Source organism: Branchiostoma floridae, chromosome 15 (assembly GCF_000003815.2).
Source record: "Branchiostoma floridae strain S238N-H82 chromosome 15, Bfl_VNyyK, whole genome shotgun sequence".
In the NCBI taxonomy this organism is placed as follows: Eukaryota; Metazoa; Chordata; class Leptocardii; order Amphioxiformes; family Branchiostomatidae; genus Branchiostoma; species Branchiostoma floridae.
Genome location: NC_049993.1, coordinates 21,089,331 through 21,110,776, shown reverse-complemented (window position 1 = coordinate 21,110,776; position 21,446 = coordinate 21,089,331). Strand labels below are relative to the sequence as shown.

The 21,446-nt window shown below is 44.1% G+C and overlaps 1 long non-coding RNA gene across 1 annotated transcript in view; it reads right to left on the bottom strand.

Moving 5' to 3' along the window:
• Window positions 1-21,446, bottom strand: part of LOC118432262 — a 29,036-nt gene that overhangs the window by 5,180 nt on the left and 2,410 nt on the right. The gene's annotated exons all lie outside the window — the stretch shown is intronic.

Here is a 21,446-nt window from a genome sequence, read left to right as displayed (position 1 = left end):
AAGATAACACACAAATGTGGAAGCGAAATTTCTGGCACGAACTAAAATGGACTAATTCGTGTATTTACATTCACTAAGACTATAGTGTGTACCGTCAGAGTTAAGACTCAATATGTGGAGAGTCTGGACCTCCTGGACATCCCTAGAGTGATCGTAAATGGTCATTGCCATTGTACGTTCATGGTGGAGTCTGGGGTAATAGACTTAGACGCATATTCATATTCATTACGACTATAGTACCTGCACAAGAGGCCAGGCTATGCATAGAGTAAATATCTTCTCGACACTCCCAGAGTAGTGGAAAAGATTATTGGACGTTCATCGCTGAGTCTGTGTCAATAAACGTTGACTCATTTCCAAACGGAAGTCCTGTCACGCATGCACAGATTATTGTTAGGTCATCTGTAGTTGTCCATAGCTACAAGGCAGATAAAACCGGTGGCAAATCAAAGGCCTTTCCGGGAAAATGGATGACTGTCGTAATCGCACGCCATATCGAACAAATAGAACCCCCTATTCTATTTCGAACACCTCCGTCAAAATCTGCCCCAGTCGGACAGAAATGGCTATTTTTTACGAAGGTGTTCGAAATACACCCATGATCGACCAGGGGGCGGGGTTTTGGGATCAGTCCATAGCTGAGATGTTGAATGAAGAGGGCTACACAATAAATTTGTCCTTATATGAGCATCCCCAGAGTACTAATAAATGACAATAGACTTGGAGAAGCCTACAGATTTCAAAATGAAAGGCCTGTCATGGACTATTGTTAGATGATTCGTGGTAGCTCGTAGCTACGGGCAGATGAAACAAGACACTGACAAAGCGATGTCCTGTCCTGGAACAAAGCTCGATGATCTGTCACATGTCGGAGGCAATAGCTGATATGTTGAAGAGGGCTGAATAATATATATTGTTATCTGTGTCGGTATCTGTATAGCCGGTATAACAGCCCTTCGGCGTAAGACACCAGCTTGGTGGTCTTTCGGAAGTAACTTAAGATTAAACTGTAATTTCCAATACAAAGTTATACAAAATTGTGACTCTTCAACTCCAGTCCATGCTTCTGTGAGCTATAGTTTTTGCACCCTGATTTAACTACGTTGTCACGTTGGTTGTGTGACATGTTAGCGTGTTAGGGTGGCGTCGCTGCGGTGTAATGGTCGGGGGTTTGTCCAGAACTGGGTTCAAGTTCCGTGACATACCAAGACGTTGTGCTATTGAGAAATTGACTTTGCACATATCTTTTCGCTTCACTGCGGTAAACATGAAAACCTATATTCGGATAGGGCCGTCCCTCGGGTAGGACGTTATATGGAGGCCCCGTGTTTGAGAAAAGCAACATCTCGAGCACTTAAACCCTATTCAGACCGGGGGGGGGGGGCTTTTGAGGCCCGCGCTCACTTCGATGTCCTTTAACGCCAGAACGGCTTACGCTAGAGCCACCAAATTTGGTGAGTTTTCCTAAAATATTGTTGGCAACAATTCTACGAAGTTTGACCAATTTTCCATTTTTTCTTGTTGCCATGGCAACCGTTTGTTGACAGGCAGTTTTGCCAAAAATCACTATTTTTGGTTCTAACAATGTATTTTTCATATTTGTTTGCTGTATTACTGTGATTTTGTTACATAAATAAAATCTTATATTATTTAGCATATCTTTCATAATTATATATGCATAAATTATGCTAATTTGATGACGTCATCAGCCCGAAATCCAAGATGGCGGACCGAATGGCCAGATCAAGGATAACAAGCTAATTACCCCTTAAAATTGGTAATTACCTGGTATTTTTTCATCAAAAACCATCTAAATGAATGAATTTAGTCTATTTCCATTGCCCTTTGTGATTATTTGTTGCAAAAAAAGTATTTTTAAAAATTCAAGGTTGTGGATATAATATGGCGGAGCCAACTCGTATCTCAGATGTGCATGACGTCATTTTATGACGTCATATTGACGTCATTGATGTTGTTATTGGCAACGCAAGTCGTAACAAACATTATTATTCTGTTATCTACACTTGTTGTTACATTTTTGTAGCATAACTTGCAGTTTTCTGAGAATACCCTTTTTTCATGGGTTTGGCCAATATAATCAAATTGATGACGTCATAATTACGTCATCTTACGTCAACGTAACGTCAAACGTAACATACTTGTCAGATATTATGTCGACATCATGTCCTAAAAATTTGGTGGCCCTACGGCACGTCGTTTTAGAGTTATAGGACTTAGAAGTGGAGGGCCTCAAAAGCCCCCCCCCCCCCGGTCCAGGGATGACCAAAAAAGCCCGGTCTGAATAGGGTAAAAGAACCCACAACACTTTAATATCGAAAAGAGTAGGGGTCATTCCCGTTGAGAGTGGATCTGTCCCGATATGCAACTTGTACTGTTCAATACAAACCTCGTGTATACAATGCAAACAAATGGACTGTGTCTGTTGCCGATGTCGGCTCTCTATTCACGTACAGCCAGACAACTCGACACACTGCGCCAGAATATCTGAATTCATGACCAGACAGTTTTACAGTCCTTGATGCCAAGTCTACCTCCTATCGGTTCATCCTCCGAACAGTATCAGTTCTTTGCTGTCTGTATACATCATCTTTATCTTGTCTGTCTGTCTTCTTCTGACGACTCAAAAGTCAAGGATGTTATCATACTGATGATGCATGACTCTGATAACAGTTCAAGTTTTATCAATGATAGGAAACTTTGACATTAATGTTCTTAACTATGCTTACATATCTTAATAACTAATCTATAGGTTAGCGCCTCTCTCATCTAATGACTGAATGTGGTGTACATATACATGAAAGAACTCATGAAAGAATAATAATGCATCAAAAAATTATAGATTGTAAACTTCAAAATATGAAGCATGCTCAGTAAAACCAATTAAACTGGTCGAGTCTGAAACAAGTTTCAGTGACAAAGTCCTGACTGCCGAGATGAACAATAGAGAACACTGTAAGCTGAACTAATGTCCGGGAATGTATGCTTCAACAGAGTAAGGTATATGATGGTGATGAAACTGATATGTCCGTTGTCTAGGAGAAGTTGTCACGCTGACATCTTCCATAAGAGTATCTTCTAAACAACTAATCCATAGTTCATATTCTTCCCGTTTCAGCATTTTCAGATTGGTGTAAGTATACATTAAAGTGTTCTAAATTTCAACGCAGCTACCATTGACGTACGAAACGAGACGTTGTAATGTTCCCCTGGCCTATAGCTATTTTTTTCTATTTTGCTCTTGGACAGACGAGGACAATGTGGCACTGCACTCAAGTTTTGTAACTTATATTAACAGTGACACATACACGGTACAGACAGAAGGTAAAGATAGTCTTTTGCCTCCCCGACCGAAGTCAGGTACCCATTTTTACACCTGGGTGAAGTGAGGAAGGTCGTGTAAAGTGCCTTTCCCACGGGCACAACGTCGGGGGGCACGGCGGGGATCGAACTCAGGACCTCTAGATTCCGAGCCGAACGCTCTACCAGTTACGCCGGGCCCGACGCCACGATGTAGCTATTGCCAACGCGTGACACCGGAATCCCAGCCTAATACAGGATGTTCGCTCCTGTGCCTCACCCTGACTAACCACAGCTGATAACGGCCAGGAAAACACGAATCCCGCCGCTGGAGCTGCTTAACAAGACCCTGAGAAGTTCCACCACTCCGCCAAGCCCGGCTGATCAGCGAGGCGGTGACACGGAACAGGACCGATCCGCGAGCCAAGCACCCGTGAAGATTGGATTCGCCGCGGATTCGCGACCTCCGTGTCAGGAGCAGCGATAATCAGCTCAGAGCTCCGAACATCTCCGAGGTTTATCAGATGTGAACACTTCACAACGGTGGGTACGTTTGCACCTCTGTCAAAATTAAGCCTAGGCTAGATTTAGATTAGCAACACCCAAAGGGCCGGACTGGGACTTTTGCATTCCCCTAAATGTTTCTTCTTCATTTGTTGCTGTTGCTTTTTGGAAATGTTTGTATATACTCGATATACTGGATAACGTTGGCCTACAAACTATGGAAACTCGAACTGGTTTCGTACACTGAGCGATCAAGTGCTAACAATGAGCAGCGACGTTGCGTGTTAACTAACGTCAACTTTGATTAGTCTACTTCCTACACTTACCCCTATCACTACGTTTCAACAAACGAATAACGTGTATCTTCTAAATGAGCATGGCCTAAATTCTGGCATTACAACATTATACAGGCATCACAACATTATACAGGACTACGGTCACTGGGAAGACTCTTAGAAACGGCACTGCACTTACTGTGCCAGCTGCCCGGACACAGAGACTGTGAAGGTCATTTCTACACCAGGCCATCCGCTTGTATAACGAGTCATCTTAATGTTACTTAGTGTGTAGCACGTTCCTGTCCTTACTTCAGTGTTCTCTGTAAGGCATTACGTACAACTTTGTTTTAGGTGTTACTGCGTTATGTATTGTAATTGCTTATTAATGTATATCAATATATGCTGTATTCACCATGTAACAAGTTGTAAAATCAGTGATATTCAGTTTTTTTTTACTGACTGCGATGCTGTTTTTTTTTCTGAATAATCGAATATTTGATACTTATCGACAAGAAGCTCACCTCGGTGAATATATCCGAGGAAAGTCAGACTGGTTCAACAATCGCCAGCGGCACGACAACGGCGTTTAGATGGTGATATTGATAAGCAGCTTGCAACAGTGAATATCTTCCAGGAAAGTTAAACAGTTTTATCAAATGCCAACATCTAATAACCAAAGGGCCGAGCTGAACGTTCAGCCCACACTCATTCCTTTTAAACGTTTCCTCTCCACCGTTACTATAACGTGATCGACATGTGCGTATATTCAGAGGACAAAGGTGTATAAACTGGTCTTACAACACCATCAGAACTCAACTATTTCTCGTCGAGATTTCACTATTCTAGATCATTCTAGCTTTCACTGCTTGACAAAACTTCACCAAAAGATCCTCAGTCACAGCTCTAATGATAATGCCTATCAGAGAGAATCCTGAAGAGAGAGCCGATCACATAGCAGCATGACAATAATTACTATTCCTCGCCCTGCTTACACGTTGATAGTCTACGCTCATCACGCTGCAATCAACCAGATAAAAAGCTGTTCTTACTGCTGCATTATGATTACCATTTCGGTGCTTCAAGCACTTCTTTAGCAATGTAGACAGAAGTTATATTCTTATCGAATCTGCATCAAACCCATTTCTCAGTTTGCCCTAACAATCCTGGAACAAATTGACACCTTTGTAGTTCGGCATGCCTGATTATGAGATACCATTGCCACGTCTCATCATCAGCATAGACACTGTTCAGCATCAGCATGCATGCTGTGTTCTGAGATCCACTGATAAGTTTTTAGTGAGGAAGAACGAGATGTTATCCCAGCCTTGATGTGTTATATTAGCGCTTAAAGCCGAACCGTAGGCGGGAGGATCCCGACGTTCGTTACCGACAATCTTTTCTCCATTAGACGCTTTTAACCGCTCACCCGACTTTAATGGTCCTAATTGTGGCGAACACCAAATACATGTACATCTGTGCAGACTGGGAACACCAAATACATGTACATCTGTGCAGACTGGGAACACGTACATCTGTGCAGACTGGGAACACCAAATACATGTACATCTGTGCAGACTGGGAACACTAAATACATGTACATCTGTGCAGACTGGGAACACGTACATCTGTGCAGACTGGGAACACCAAATACATGTACATCTGTGTAGACTGGGAACACTAAATACATGTACATCTGTGCAGACTGGGAACTTTGAGATGCTTTCACGGGTATCAATATTCTTTAATCAGTGCTCTGAATATAGATCAAAACACTTGGTAAAGGGCCAATAATTTGTATATATAATGAGACCTTCCGACCACATTGTACAACAAAGAGTCGAATTCATATACATTCGCTTTCTGGGAGAGAGAGAGAAAGAGAGAGAAAGAAAACGAGAGAGAAGAAGAGGGGGGAGCGGAAGGAGAGGGTAGATACTGCCCTATGTAAAACTTCACATTCTTTGTGTGAGGTACAAAAATTGCGCATTCTGCCGAACGCCTCTGCAGGAACCATGCGGTGTGTGGGCCGGGGTCATGACCTCTGACAGCTGGGGTCACGCGGTAGCAGAACTGTCGATTCAGCAGTTTCAACTCATTTGATGATTTACAACTTTAGGATTGTTATAGTTTGTTAACAGTCGTTACCTACGCTGGAATTTGTCACATACCGACTATGTCCCTCAGCTAGTGACTGACTGTGGTGGTGGATTCTCCTGTCGATTCGACAGATGAGCAGGCAGACAGGCATTTACCTGTTTGCCTGACCTGCACATGACTAATTTATGGTGAAGGAGGGGTGTGCAAATGGTGAAGGAGGGGTGTGCAATTCCTTCTCCACCCTCTCGTCTACTGGAGCACTAAGTCTCACAGGGACAGAACTGTATGACCATAAGCACGTTCGGACGTTGAACCGCAGCGTTAGATGTTGAACTCTAATGGACCGATCCCGATCGAACGCGACATCGAACAAATAGAACCAGGTAGAACCCCCTGTTCTATTTCGAACACCTCCGTCAAAATCAGCCCCAGCGGGACAGAAATGGTCAAAGAAAAATGCTATGCTATTTTTTGTTGAAGGCTACACCCACCGAGTACAGTTGTTTCGGGAGAGAGAACCACTGCGTAGCATTACATTGTTGGTGGGCAGGATACAAGTCTAGGTCAGGGTATGTATAAGACACAAGATTCTGCACTAGCAGACTTCGTAGACGGTCTTATTAGTTGGCGTGTAATACAAGCTCCCTCTCTGCGAGTACACGAGCTGCTTTCTTCTTAGTTTCCTTTTTGTCATGAGCATGCATGCAGCTGTTATGCATGCAGCAAACGCAGTAGAAACCCTGTCACAGATTTACGTACCCTGGTTTCCACGTGCGTCGACCGCATTTCAGAAACCAGGCACTTCTGCCCACCAATAAGGTAATGCTATGGAGCGCCTAACGCTTCCGCTTTGACTGAAATTATAATGCCCTTACCGCAGCTTTATCCACCCCCTTCTCGAAGGACTGTACCCAGTGGATGTAGCCATCAACAAAGAAGGCAGCGTATTTTTTTCGGCCCGGTCTGAGAGGATTTCAGGGCCAAAAAAAGCTAAACAGAAGTCAGTCGTTTTTATCAGCTAAATAGCGACGGAGGCCAGTTATGTCCAACAAGCGCTGTTTTTGACGGAGGTGTTCGAAATAGAACGTGATCGAACAGGGGGCGGGGCTTCGGGATCGGTCCATTCCGGGAAACAGTAGGATGTGAGTCAGCAGGCGGTCAACGGCACCGGTGGTGGCCCGAGCCGTAATTACGGAGGGTCGGGGATACTTACTACCGCCAGCTGGGATGGTGCTCGGGCTAGCCATGCGGGAAACGCGTTTAGTGGTAGCATAGCATTAGGAACTAAGAACGCTTAGGACAGATAGAAAGTAGGCAAGAGAGAGAGAGGGAGAGAGACAGAGGGAGACAGAGAGACACAAAGAAAGACAAAGACAGAGAGACAGAAATAGAGAGAATTAGAAAGAGAGAAAAAAGAGAGACAGAGAAAAAGAGATAGCAAAAGAGCAAGAAACAAGAAATGGAAGATCTCATACCTCCTGCTGTATGTACATTTTTTTTTTAATTTCTTACTGCCGTTAGTGTTTTACCCTATTATCGCACGCTATAACAGTCGATGCTCAACAAGTCCTAAGCCATCCGTATGTCGTCCTGTTTCTCTGGCGCATCACAGAACGGGTCAGCTCAGCACAAAAACACATCATTAACCATGTATGTATGTAATACCAATGGCATCCTCCGTCTACCATCCCCTCTGCGCCCCTGGTACCCCCTCCTAGCAGCCCCCCCCCAACAGTGACCAGTGAACGAACCCAGCATACAGATCCATCATTACCCATGGCACCCTCTTCCTACCACCCCCTCTGCCCAAGTGGTACCCCCTCCCAAACCCACCCATAAACAAACCCCAGCTCACAAACACCCATCCCCTCCACATCTCTCCTGGACACGGGGAGAGATGCGCCTGGACACAGGGAGAGATGCGCCCGGACACAGGGAGAGATGCGCCCAGGGCCCGTTTATTGCAAACATCAATCCTTTCGCCTACACTCACAGGGCGGGAAAATAACAGCCAATCATGTCTAACCGGAAAAGGGACGTTTGTTGATGCGATTTGACGACGACGTAAATTTTGGAGGAGTAAAGCGACAAGATGATGGGAACATCAGAGGCTGATGGGAGTTTATGATGACGTATTGGTCCTTTCCGTGCAGCAACATACAAGCTTTGTGCCACAGGGGTGTATTTCACGGCAGCGAGGAAGCGTGTAGGTATTGAAGATTTTCCACTGTCTTACAACACCAAAATTAGCTTACCTCGAATTTTCAGTCGCACTTCCGTCGACCTTCTTCAGGAGTGACGATTCAGTTACTCTGATCACGCGACTTAGAGACACGTGATTCGAGTAACGAATCATAATGCCTGGCAGACGATATCATTTTTGGTGTTGTTAGACAGTGGAAAATCTTCAATATGTACTACATCAACACAGATGAGCTTTCACGCTACTTTAAGCGTGTAGGTGTTTTGATAGTGCAGGCTGGGAATGAAGTACTGAGAGACGAACAATCATGGCAAATCCTTTTTTAAAACACTGTATTGTGTGAGGGACTTCTGAGGCGCTTCATGGTTGTCTCTTGGTTAGATGAATAGCAGAATGGGAGCATGGAGGACAAATTAAAGCTGTACTACAGGATCCCCTCTCTAGGTGGACGCATTAGTTACTGATCAAACTTATTTTCTCATGCGTTTCGACAAACCGACAATAGCTAAACCCATACAGTCCTACATTTTCACCATTTACCAAGAAGCGAGAAGAAGCCGAACTTTTGTGTTAGACTAGATTTGTGATACTTTTATATGTATATATCTTGACTTGTTGTGACCTGTACTTAGCTCGGTTGGGCAAAACTGTACAATAAAGGTCTTCATTCAATTCAATTAACCCCCGTACTTTGCCTATTCCTGGGACAGCAAAGAGACTGTTGTTATATGTAATTATGAAGTAGAGCTGAGAGAACACGTCACCATTGATTTCGTTATCATGCCACTCTCCAACTATGTATAACGTTAGTTCACCTTTATCGGTGGGGTAACCTATATCCGTTGTTTTAAAAAACAGGGCATTTTGGGATATTAAGTCGGCAGATAGTGGTTGCAAACCGTAACATTTCCAAATATTGAAATTTGAAACTATCGTCCGTTGGCTTCATATCCCTAAATCCCCTGATTTTTTTTAAACAATGGATATAGGTTGCCCCGCGGATAAAGGTGAACTAGCGTTACATGTGGGTTACATTGGATAGAACAAATTCTGTGTTCTTCATAATAAAGCAGTTTGTACGGAGACATGTTTGTTGGCCGTCAGGTGAACTGTTATATAAGCAGCATGCAGCGTTTGTAGAAACAGTCTAAAATGAAACATTGACGAGACGTGAATAGAAAATCTACCCATGACGTAAGTACAAAATGTACGTCCACAGAGGATTTAGTAGGATTACAGCCGGCTTTACAGCACATGGCTTAATGGGGATTTGGGGACAGCGCACTAAGTACAGAGTAGGCTCCTGTGATGTAACGTCTATCTATAGTGTTGGTAGGATCATAACGGAATCTACTCCATAGTTGTCTATGGCCATGAAGTGTAACTATTCGGTACAAAATGGACCACAGTACAGCAATGTATAATGGAGAATGCACATGTATGACCATGTAGGGTTAAGGTTGGATTAAACCAACAATGCGCAGTTTTATACATCTATTAAATAGGTTATTAGCTATTAAAGATACAGATACAAACGATTAGCCCTGCCTGTTATTGGGGGTCTACGTATAATACCCTTCATTGTTCAGTGAATAGACTTCTAAGATTTGTTTTTGTTCTACTTAGGAGTTGACGGTACGAAGATTGCTGTAGTTTTGCTGTGTCAAATAAAGTTTCTCATATCTGTAGGTGACTTCTCCGGCTGTTTGGAGTGTTTCTGTTCTTTTGCCCCGAGGTAGGCGGGATATGATTACTACAGACAAGTGCAGCACTTGTAGATTCGGTCATCAAACATTCATGACTGTCCAAAGTGGAGGCCGAGGAGGGTCCATTGAAATGTACTTGGCAGGCGTGGAGGAGGGGTGGTGTTGTGTGTGAGTTGGGTGGAGTGCGTAGGTGGTGCCTGTGTGTGTGTGTGTGTGTGTGTGTGTGTGTGTGTGTGTGTGTGCGCGTTTTGAAAGGTGTAGTGGGGGTACGCATGTGTGGGTGTATGTACGTGATGGTGGGTGTAACTGTACATGTTATGTAGGCAGTGATGGAATGCATATTTCAATCTTTCGGTATTTTTGACAGTTTATGTTATCTTCATAGGCTTTCTTGTCATCATACAACAGCTATTCTCCGTGGGTTAGCAAACACTTCTTGTTACTTCCGGCACAAAGGTTAAGACAATGCAAGTGTTACCAGTTACATAGATACTACCATGTTTCAACAGACTATATGTCGAAACAAAAACATCTTTCCGATATACATAATCAATCTAATAGTATAAGACTTTGCCACCATGCCGTCAAGGTTCTGGTATTAATTGCGGTAAAAACTTTCAATGATTTTCTTTATCTTCGGTTCTCTTCTTTTTGTTTTGGATGTCACCTTGAGGCAAACAGCTCTTGGCAGCTGCTCCAGAAATTCGGGTGAAGAGGTCACGTTCGAAAAAATGGCGGCTGAATTAGAAGTGACGTATGACGAATATCGGTCCCAACGCGGAGTGACGTAAATGAGATCTACAATCTGCAGAAACAACTCCCGCCTAGTCCATTAGTGCAGTATAGGTTAGAGTGAATCGGTCCAAGGAAAAATGCAGTGTTTTTGGGTACTAGACCGACCTTAACGAAAGCCTGCAAACCCTGGCGTTTTTTTTTTGGGGGGGGGGGGGGGGGGGTCGACCACAGGCAAGGGACGTAAAATTTTAGATTGAACATCTGATTAATGAAAACATTGTAGTATAGTTTTCTTTCATGTTCTACTCATTTCCTCTACAAATACTGTATAAACAACAGACCTACGTCCCGTTAATTTTATTTGACGTTACGCTGACAATACAAACCTAAAGAAGATACAAAGAGAATGCCGTACTACGGATCTTCCTATTAAGCAAGGACGGACCAGAGTGGGTTGTGGGGGTGTACGTGTGAGCCCAAATGCAAACTAGTATAAATGTCACCACCCCCTCACTCCTTATCATGGTACGTCCCGAATGTGCGAGAGGGGAACGCGATAAGCTTGCTGACGTCATGAGTGACGTCACTGGCGCGCAGGTCGGGATGTTTATGACCCACCCCGCGCACGTAACGGAGACAGTTTTGACCATTTACTAAAGAGCGCGCATTTTACAGTAAGCACTAAAGTACTGATAATCGCACAAACGCAATGCGTTTCAGAAGTGATTTAGTTATGGTTAGTCAGAAGCACCTTTTCATGAAATGTCACCCAAACATCAACAATGAAAAAGGTCAAGTAAAGTCTTGCATGAGCCTACATGTTGCACCTTTAGACTAAGTTCTTGCACGATCTGAGCTTTCCATTGACTAAATCGCTTAACTAAACCGAAGTAACACCACTTTAAGGAAATGGATTTCGGCCTGTATCATTGAAAAGCTGCAGTACCTGCAGAAAGTTTCTAGGTGGCCCAAAATTGCCATCTTTCATCGGCACCTCAACAGCTACTAACACGCCAAATTCAGATCAGGTAATTCTATCAAACGTATCTTGATTTATACATATGCGAAAACACTAACACAGAAACAGTGCCACCCCCCTCGGAGATGAATCAGCTTCACGTAGGTAATAAAATCAGATGAAGTATAGAAAAATAAATGACTCGATACTAAAAGCAAACTGCTACGGATCATAGTTTCTGCCCGCCTAACCCTGTACGGCGTCCCATCAGCAGATCTCATACATTAATAATTACTCCATGTCAATTACGGGCCGCACCGTCCCAGGGGAGCTATCCCGGCGGCAGAGAGCTGATCCGGCCCCGAGCACGGCCCAGCCCCGCTACGGTAATTCATTCTTAATGGGGCTGGACCCGCATTAATTGGGTTTACGATCCATTTCTTCCCGGGTATCGGCTCTTTACTCGCGGCATCATTCCGCTGATTTACCCGGATTGGGCGATAGAGCGGAGCTGGCTATTCTCCAAGCAGAGGTTAGGCTCCAGCTGTTTTTTTAACGTTTTTTTAGTCGTTTTTATCGGGCTTTCTATTTTTTTTTATATCTTGCTGTGTCAGAACCTAAGGCCGGACACACACAAAAAAAACCGACAAAATAGAAAGCCCGATAAAAACGACTAAAAAAACGTTAAAAAACAGCCGGAGCCTAACCTCTGCTTGGAGAGTAGAGCTGGTCGGATGCTCGGGGATTAGACAAGTGGAGTTCCCAACATCCAGCCCGAATGTTGGCAGGAAAATGGTCAAATGTTGATGCAAATCACACCAAAAAAAAAACACGTCTCACAATCTATTGAATGCATAAAGTAAAATTTACACACCAAAATCTACAACTTACTCGGTTATTCCTCTGCTGAAACTTTTACAACATCATGCAATAAACTGAGACACGTATGACCAAATCGTGGGGTCGGTCTGCCGATATGCTGGGTTTCAAAACACCGGAACAAACATATGTTGATACAATCACACATAAAACTGTATCCAACATTTATAGCATAACCAGTTCGGCTGCTGTAGCGTTTCTAACAATACGATACCAGAAACGGAGATAGGCATGACCGAGACGTGCACACTGTGGCGAAAGTAATCTGATTTTTGCCATTGTTATTGAGAAACTTTAGTTTTCTTTTGAGATGAATGGTTGTAAATGTACTCATTACACCAAAAAGTATTTACTCAAGCAACTGGATATGGTTTTGGAATGACCGTTTCCAAAACCATATCCAGTTGCTTGAGTAAATACGTTTTGGTGTATCTTATTACCTGGATGTCTAACCTACATCGACGTATAATGTACTCATTACATTTGATAAATACTTACATCAGGTTGGATATTCAATAGCTAACAAAGTATGTAAGCAGTATTTAACAGCCTGACGGCTTTTCTGTGTATTCTCCAAGCAGATCTTGCGGTGGTTAAAGACAGTAACATAAGCTGGGGAATGAGTTTAGCCGGCAGGGGAGTTTTATTCCAGCACTCTTAGTAGTTTCTGTGACAGCATATGTAAGTATATAGCTCTATGTTAAACTAAACTGATTGATGACTTTCAACTTACCTATAGTTAAGAGTTTATGTTATCATTAATGACGTCATTACGCATGTTGGTAAGCTTTCCTACATTTTGCCTGACCTTTATTGCTTCCCTTGTGACCTCAATAAAAGCGGATGATTTCAGCCTCTCTTGAATAAACAAGAGTTTGACCAAACAAAACAAACCAACAACTATTTACTAAAGCACATGGAAAGAGAACAGCCACAGTGCCTTCACGAACCAGGAAGGGTTGTCCAGCATGCGGCTAATCAAATTATAAAGGGTATCTTAATAAACTCCTACATCGATTGGGATTACTCTAGCTTGATTAGGACTTTAATCATGTAATCTGTCTTATAATTCTACCTCTTCCCTCATGAAAACAATGACAAGAGACCTGTAGGCCGATATGAGCTTCTCCTGAATAAGCAAAGGTTTAAACAAGGAGGTTATATCACCTCCTTGGTTTAAACAAAACAAAACACAAGAAAAAAGCACACCGGTAGTGAAGGTTACGAAGCCGGAACTCTGGTCCTGTAAGTGGCTAAAGGGTATCTTAACAACCCCTACCTTTTTACAAACAAATCATCATAAATATTTCATGCCCGCGTAAAATGTTAATGTGCCGTTATTGATGTAACATTTCCGGCTGGATATTGACAGGTTTACGACACATTTCCAACGTGACACCGACATGTTGGCCAGCCCTGGCAGTGTGCCTTCCACAGCCGAGCCGATAAATAACGGGGTGCAGAACTACACGTGACACCTGCATGTTGGGCAGCCAAACCGATAAATAGCGGGGTGCAGAACTACACGTGGCACCGACATGCTGGCCAGTCCTGGCAGTGTGCCTTCCACAGCCTAGCCGATAGATAACGGGGTGCAGAACTGCACGTGACACCTGCATGTGGCCCTCCGTATCGCCGCACTTCAGGAACGATTGTTTCTGTAACGACGCACGCGGGAGCCTTTAGTCATGCGCACTGCAGGGGGTGCGCGCTGGTACATATTCAACATTCTGTTAAAACGCAGGAGTAATTTCCGAGGCGTTGTTGCATTAAGTAAAACTGCAAACACGAACATGCATGTAATCTGACTTACAGGTAAAGATATACCAATTCTTCATCAACATTACTGTTTAAGCCCAAGAGATCATCAGATGGTCTCCAAAATTTGACTTTGATAGCAACGATACAAAAAATATTTCTACCGGTTATTTCACTTATGCTCACTGATGCTTTCAAAAATTCTAATGTCATGACCACAATACCCCCAAACGCACGTGTCTTGACTTACTCCCTTTATATGTTTGTTTTACCATATATACTAGCACTGATACATATTCAACATTGTGTTAAAACGCAGGAGTAATTTCCGAGGCGCTGTTGCATTAAGTGAAACAGCAAACACGAACATGCATGTAATCTGACTTACAGGTACAGATATACCAAGTTTTCATCAACATTACTGTTTAAGCCCAAGTGATCACCAGATGGTCTCCAAAATTTGACTTTGATAGCCATGATTCTCAAACGGTTATTTCACTTACCATAGTAGAATAGTAGGACAGATACATATTCAACACTGTGTTAAAACGCAGGAGTAACTTCTGAGGCGTTGTTGCATTAAGTGAAACAGCAAACACGAACATGCATGTTATCTGACTTATAGGTATAGATATACCAATTTTTCATCAGTATTACTGTTTAAGCCCAAGAGATCATCAGGTGGTCTCCAAAATTTGACTTTGATAGCTACGATTCTCAAACAAAATATTTCTACAGATTATTTAACTTACGATAATAGCACAGATACATATTTTTTTTCTTTATTCAAAAAACACATAAAAGGATAAAGTGGCGCTGCACTCAAGTTTAACAACTTATTTTAACAGCGCCACAAAAACAAATGAATATTAATTAACTTAGGTAAATTAGTCAACATATCAGTGCGCCATGTGCCCCCACCCCAAGACATACATTAGTACCAATTTGCCAATTAAGTACAATGAAAAAGAAAATTTACAAAAGTAGAGTTGGGACTTCTATATCTACTTGACTGATACATATTCAGCATTGTGTTTAAAGGCGGCAGTAATTTCTGCAGTGTTCCCACCCAGAGTAGAACAGCAAACAGCGGATAATTGGATCCCGCCCGGTAACCCGGACTGGATCGTGTTTAATTGAGTTTTATCTGCGCGTGTTTGGAGGTCGGGAGAGACACGGGTGACAGGTCCGCTCTCTCCGCTAGTTAATCAGGGCGGAGAGGCTGTTCCGAAATGGAGGGAGGGATGAAGGGAGGGAGGGAGGATGGATGGATGAAGGAGAGAGAGACACGGGTGACAGGTTCGCTCTCTTCGATAGTTAATCAGGGCGGGAGGGTTGTTCCGGGAAGTTACACGAGCCGTATTCCGGGAAGATACACGAGCCGGGTTGGTAATGCAGCCTCGCTGGAGGGCTCCTGGAGTAGGACTTCTTTCTGATGTAAAACAGTTTATTGCACTTGACTTCTTGTAGACTAGCCTCGAACCAGCCGAAATATAGCAGGATCTTTGGGACTGATGGATGGATGGGTGGATGGATGGATGGATGGATGGATGGATGGATGGAGGGATGGATGGAGGGATGGAGGGATGGATGGATGGAGGGATGGAGGGATGGAAGGATGGATAAATTGATGGATGGATGAATATATGGAGGGAGGGATGGATGGAAGGTGGATGGAGGGAAGGACGGACGGGTAAGTGGGTGTATGGATGTAGAGATGGTTATTGGAAGAATGGATGAATGGAGGGATGGATAAATGGAGGGAAGGGTGAGACAAGAAGGATGGATGGATGAATAAAGGGATGGATAGATGGATGGATGGATGGAGGGAGGGAGGGAGGGAGGGAGGGAGGGAGGGAGGGAGGGAGGGAGGGAGGGAGGGAGGGAGGGAGGGAAGGATGAGACCAGGGTACAAGAAATCGAATGCAATAGAATTGAAATACCATCAGAAGAAATCCCTGGTGGAGCCAGCTAAGTACGCTAACGGCAGTGCGAGCAGTCGAGTTTTATACGCCGTGACGTGTGCACACGTAATCAAATAACGATCGCTCGAGTTATGCATGAGTAGGCAGAAAAACAAAAGGATTCTGAGGATGACATTTACGATTGCATCAAGTTCCAGTAGACAAAATTCAACAAGAAGAGCAGTCATATGACCAAGCTGGCTGAGTAGAATATAAGATTGGCATTTTATAACTGAATTATAAACGTATATAGGAGAGTAGATAGCTGATAATGCAATTACAACATAGCTCTCACTGCTCTTGCGTCAGGAAGAAATAATTGTTTCCCAGCTATTTCGGTATCTATAATGACATGGGAACTAGTTTTTTGACACGAACCGACTCATGCATATATGGCAAATTTGTTTTTGCTAAAACAACTTTAGATCAAATTGACTCCCATCTCGTATGTAGTCATGATTCCCAGTCGCACAGAATCCCTCTCTAAAGAACATTTTGCAACAAAGAGAAGCTCGTCACGAACTAGCCATGGCTGATTAATAAACGGAAGATAAAAGGCCTTGAACAGGAATTCGAAAAAAGAAAAGCAATCTGGTACCTCAATTCGCTACGCCTCAGAAAAAGGAACCACTTTAATTACTTTTCTGAGCAGCAAGCGGAGATGTGAGACCTTCCAACACCGCGATGACGTCACTGTCTCGTACCGTAAGTGGCAGTTTTATAATCACTTTTTTTATCAAGACCATCTGAGTCACGGCGAGCTTCTGCGTTTCTGATTCCCAGTTTCTGACCCGAGGCGAGATTGTGACTTTCCGGGGAATTCTGATCAGTACCGCATGAATCTCAGCTATAATGTGAAGGCTGTAGTGTTCTGTATCGATATGATTGGCACGTACGCAGGAGAATGTTTAGAATATCGCTTGATGTAAAACTATGGGCAGCTATCGTTTGCCCTGGGGAGACTAGTTAGAGTTTAAAAAATTAAACCCTTCCCGCGCCTGATGGCGCATAGGGCGGCGCCCATCTCTATTTCCTTAGCCCTGGGCCACACAACGCAATCACTACAGCATGGGGCTAGTCCACTGGTAGTGGTGTGTGTTCAATTTCCATACTCTTTCCCGAATGCTGAGTGCTAAGCAGAGAAAGCAGCATGTACCATTTTTTAAAGTCTTTGGTATGACTCAGCCGGGATCGAACTCACGACCTACCGAATGCAAGGCGAATACTCTACCCACTAGGCCATTGCATTGAGGAGACTAGGAGAGTTTTAATATGTACTGTCCGCTATTCATGCACAATCTCTAATAAGTCCTAGTGTGTAGTCTACTTTTGTATAGGCTGCATTTGTTTGCATTGCAAACCCGGTAAACCGCCTGAAGGGGTAACACAAAAGGTTTGTACTGAACAGTACAAGCTGCATACCCGGTTACCTCCTCATGGTGCAACACACCAGGTTTGTACTGAACATTACTGGCCGTATATCCGGACACGCACATCGGGAAGGACACCTACTCTTTTCGACCAGTACAAGATAGGGAAGGACCCATGATCGATAGCTGCCTGGCTGTAGCCTGGGTACCATCCGTATTCTACCGGGCTCCTTACACTCACTACCTAATCCGTATTCTACTGGGCTCCTTTCACGTAAAGAAGCCCGGTAGAATACGGATGGTACCCAGCCCGGTTTGGAAATGTGACGTTAGCCTATGTCAATAGTTCTGGATCCCTCTATGATAGTTCTCGGAATAGACGAATTGTTAAAAGGCCAAGTCGTCTCGCCTGCAGCAGTCCTGGGCTCCCGCGTGTGCAGAGTTTCTGCCAGGCTATCTGCTCGGGACGAGAGTTATTCCCACTCACGCCGGTCGCTCGGCTGGAATTGTTGCCGTGAATAGACTACAAGCCGCGGGAGGCAGGACTAGATAACACACGGCAGTCAGGGATAGATTACACACAGGGCATGCGGGGAATACGGAACTTCGGTGGGCGGGATGTTCATATGAACCATTGCTCTGAGGTAGACATCAGATCAGGTAGAACCGGAATGCTTTATTTGACTTTGGAATTGACTTTGGCACCAGGATCCATTTTCCTTTATTGCTTTATAACTTACGGCATATATTTGCTCGTTCTGCTTACAGTACGACTTACAGTATGTTCGATTTTTTTTCAGAGCGGACAAAAATTGATGTACACGCGGACGTAATCTTTGTAATCAAATCAACATGGCCTATCTGAATACAATCACGCGACAAAAGCCGAAATTATGGGCAAAAAGCATCGAGTCTTGATGACCATGAGAAAGACGGTATATTTATACAGCATTAAATCAAAACCCGGAAATAAACAATACTTAACATGCCATAAAAGAAGGGACAAAGGGGAGAAGACTACAGATATCAATGAAGCGGAAAGGGTGGCGTGTATGTTTGAATTAAGTAATAGCTATCGTGTCGACTCAGGCACGGGTGAGCGCACACCAGCATACGGGTCCCCGGGCTGTTAGCGTGGGTTGTGACGTCACGGTCTGAACATGACAGGAACGGTGGAAACTGAGAGTGAAAGTCGTTTTCCAGACTTACAAATCAGTAAAGTGAGAATACAACTCTTGTTTTAAAACGGTTAACTCCAAGTTCACAAAACAAGACAACAGGCATAACGCCTAAGCTGTATGGAAGGCACGCATCCCACGCTGGCTTCAAAGACCTCCCCCGTCGAGTCTCACACACACTCAGTCACGTGTATTCTCAAGCAATAATATAGAAATAGTATATTATTAACCCAAGAATACCCGTGACCGAGCAGTGCGTATTTATCTCCGCCGGCTTCCGCTCTCAGCACTGCTGTACTTATGGCTTCTGAACAAGGGCTCGAGAGTTCAAATCCATCCGTTCGTTCATTCGGCTTCTGCAGGTTCAAGAGTTCGAATCCCGTCTGTTTGGGCGCTGGAATAGCTGTTCCAGAGTTTGAACCCATTTTGTTCGTTGGGTTTCTAGAAGAAAGGATCGAGCGTTCATATCTCGCCTGTTGTCGCTCACAGGGTCGACAGGTCAAATCCCGCACGTTCGTTCGGCTTCTGGAACAAGGTTCGAGAGTTCGAATCCCGGCTGTTGCTGCTCAGAGGGTTCGAAAGTTCGAATCCTGCTCGTTCGTTTCCTGGAATAGAAGGTCAATAGTTCGAATCCCGTCCGTTTGTTCGTTTTGGAACAGGGTTCGAGAGTTCGAATCGCGTCTGTTGCTGCTCATAGGGCCGAGAGTTCGAATACCGTCCGTTCGTTCGGTTTTTGGAACAGGGTTCGAGAGTTCGAATCGCGACTGTTGCTGCTCTGCACGGTGCGGGAGAGGGCTGCAGTCATCAGAGCTGACCGTCCATCACGGTAGCAGCGGGTAACCCTGAAACTCTCCAATAAAACCTGCCCGTCATGTTACATCCATCACCATTGCCGCTAAGATCAGCGGAGCTTCCCGGTACGCTGAACCCTGCAGATTACGCCTGTCCTTGCTGTTAGGACCGATGAAAAAAAAATCAGTAGCCCAGAATTGATCGCGATCTCCATCTCCAAACGGCGCTGCCGGCGAGATGAGATCCGCCTGACACGCGCCGACCCCAGCGAGCTCTCCGGGCTCGTCTCATCCCCATGCGGCTTACGGTAAGCCCGGAGACGTCACGAGAGGCCCCATCGGTCAACGGTCTCTTCCGCTTATCTAGGTAAGCATCTTATCCGGCAGCAGAGCCTGATCTACGCGTCTGCACTTGCGCTAAGCACTCTGCAAGGCGTGCTTCGCTGCACGTCACCTTTTCACTTCTCCGCTCACATATTACAGGCATGCTACTGGAAAGAGTCGCAGTCCTTCGGCTATTAGATTATGTTTTTTGGTACTGTTTGTGCGTTTGTTTGTTAGTGGATAACTAGCATAACTTATGATCAAGAAGGTCTACATGGATTATTCTGATATTTTGTATGTGGGTAGGTCTTGTTGAGGGCTCGAAATAATTGGAGTTTGGGACACATTACGGCTTGTTACGGTACTGCAGCGGAGCTTCCGGTTTTGATATCATATTGTGCTTGTCGAAAAGAGCTTCCCGGTAAGATAAACCTTTATATACTGTTCATAGCGTCTGTCTTCTCAGTCATGAACAGTGGAAGAATAGGTCGTCAGTGAGCAAAAGTGGTTCGAGATTACTTTCACTATTTTACCTTCTGGCTGTTCATTTGAACTTAGTTGATGTAAACGTTATTGACTGGGATGTGATTCTATATACAAAGGCTGCCTACACAGCTCATCACTACATAATTACGAAGCCTTCCTACCACAGTACGGATAGTGGAATCCGGCAAACATATGGTGAATGATTGACGAAGAGAGTTCGGAAACGACAAAAAATGCATCATGGAAAGGCCAAAGTCTCCTGGCAAATATACCCCCTATAGCCGGCGTGATTAGACTGGTAGAGTCTACTAAATAAAGGCTATCGTTTGAGCGGAAATGCTTTAGCGTTTATTCATTGTGCACTTCTCATCGCACGAAGCAAAAATAACATACAGTGCCGCGCTGTTCTGTCTATCGGATGCCAACGTTTCGTTCCGTGTATTCTCACCGTGGTATTCTCTTGATTTCTGACATCTGTCATCTCACACAGACGAGTTTTATTACTACCAGCACGAGCTTCCATCGCCCTGCGTGCACACCGTACGTGCTTGGCGTGATTTATGCAGAAGGAAAGAGGCAACGATGTAGGTTTGAATAATTCACGCCTTCGGTAGTACTGACAGTGGGGAACAACTAAGGAAAGCGTTAGGGTTCCCGGTGATTTCGGTCGGCGCTGTCTTTTCGCATCTGTGTGGTAGTTATTTTTACACGTTCAAGCTGGGCAGATGACGCAGTTTTCTCTATGAGAATGAACGCGCAGTAAAGATTCGTCCCTTCAACATACAACAGACCGTAGTCAGGCGCTATCATGTACATGTACAGGTAACAGTGTGTATGCCTGCACGTAGCTCCAGAATGAACACTAAAGCCCCGTTTACAAATCAAGAATTTAGCTCG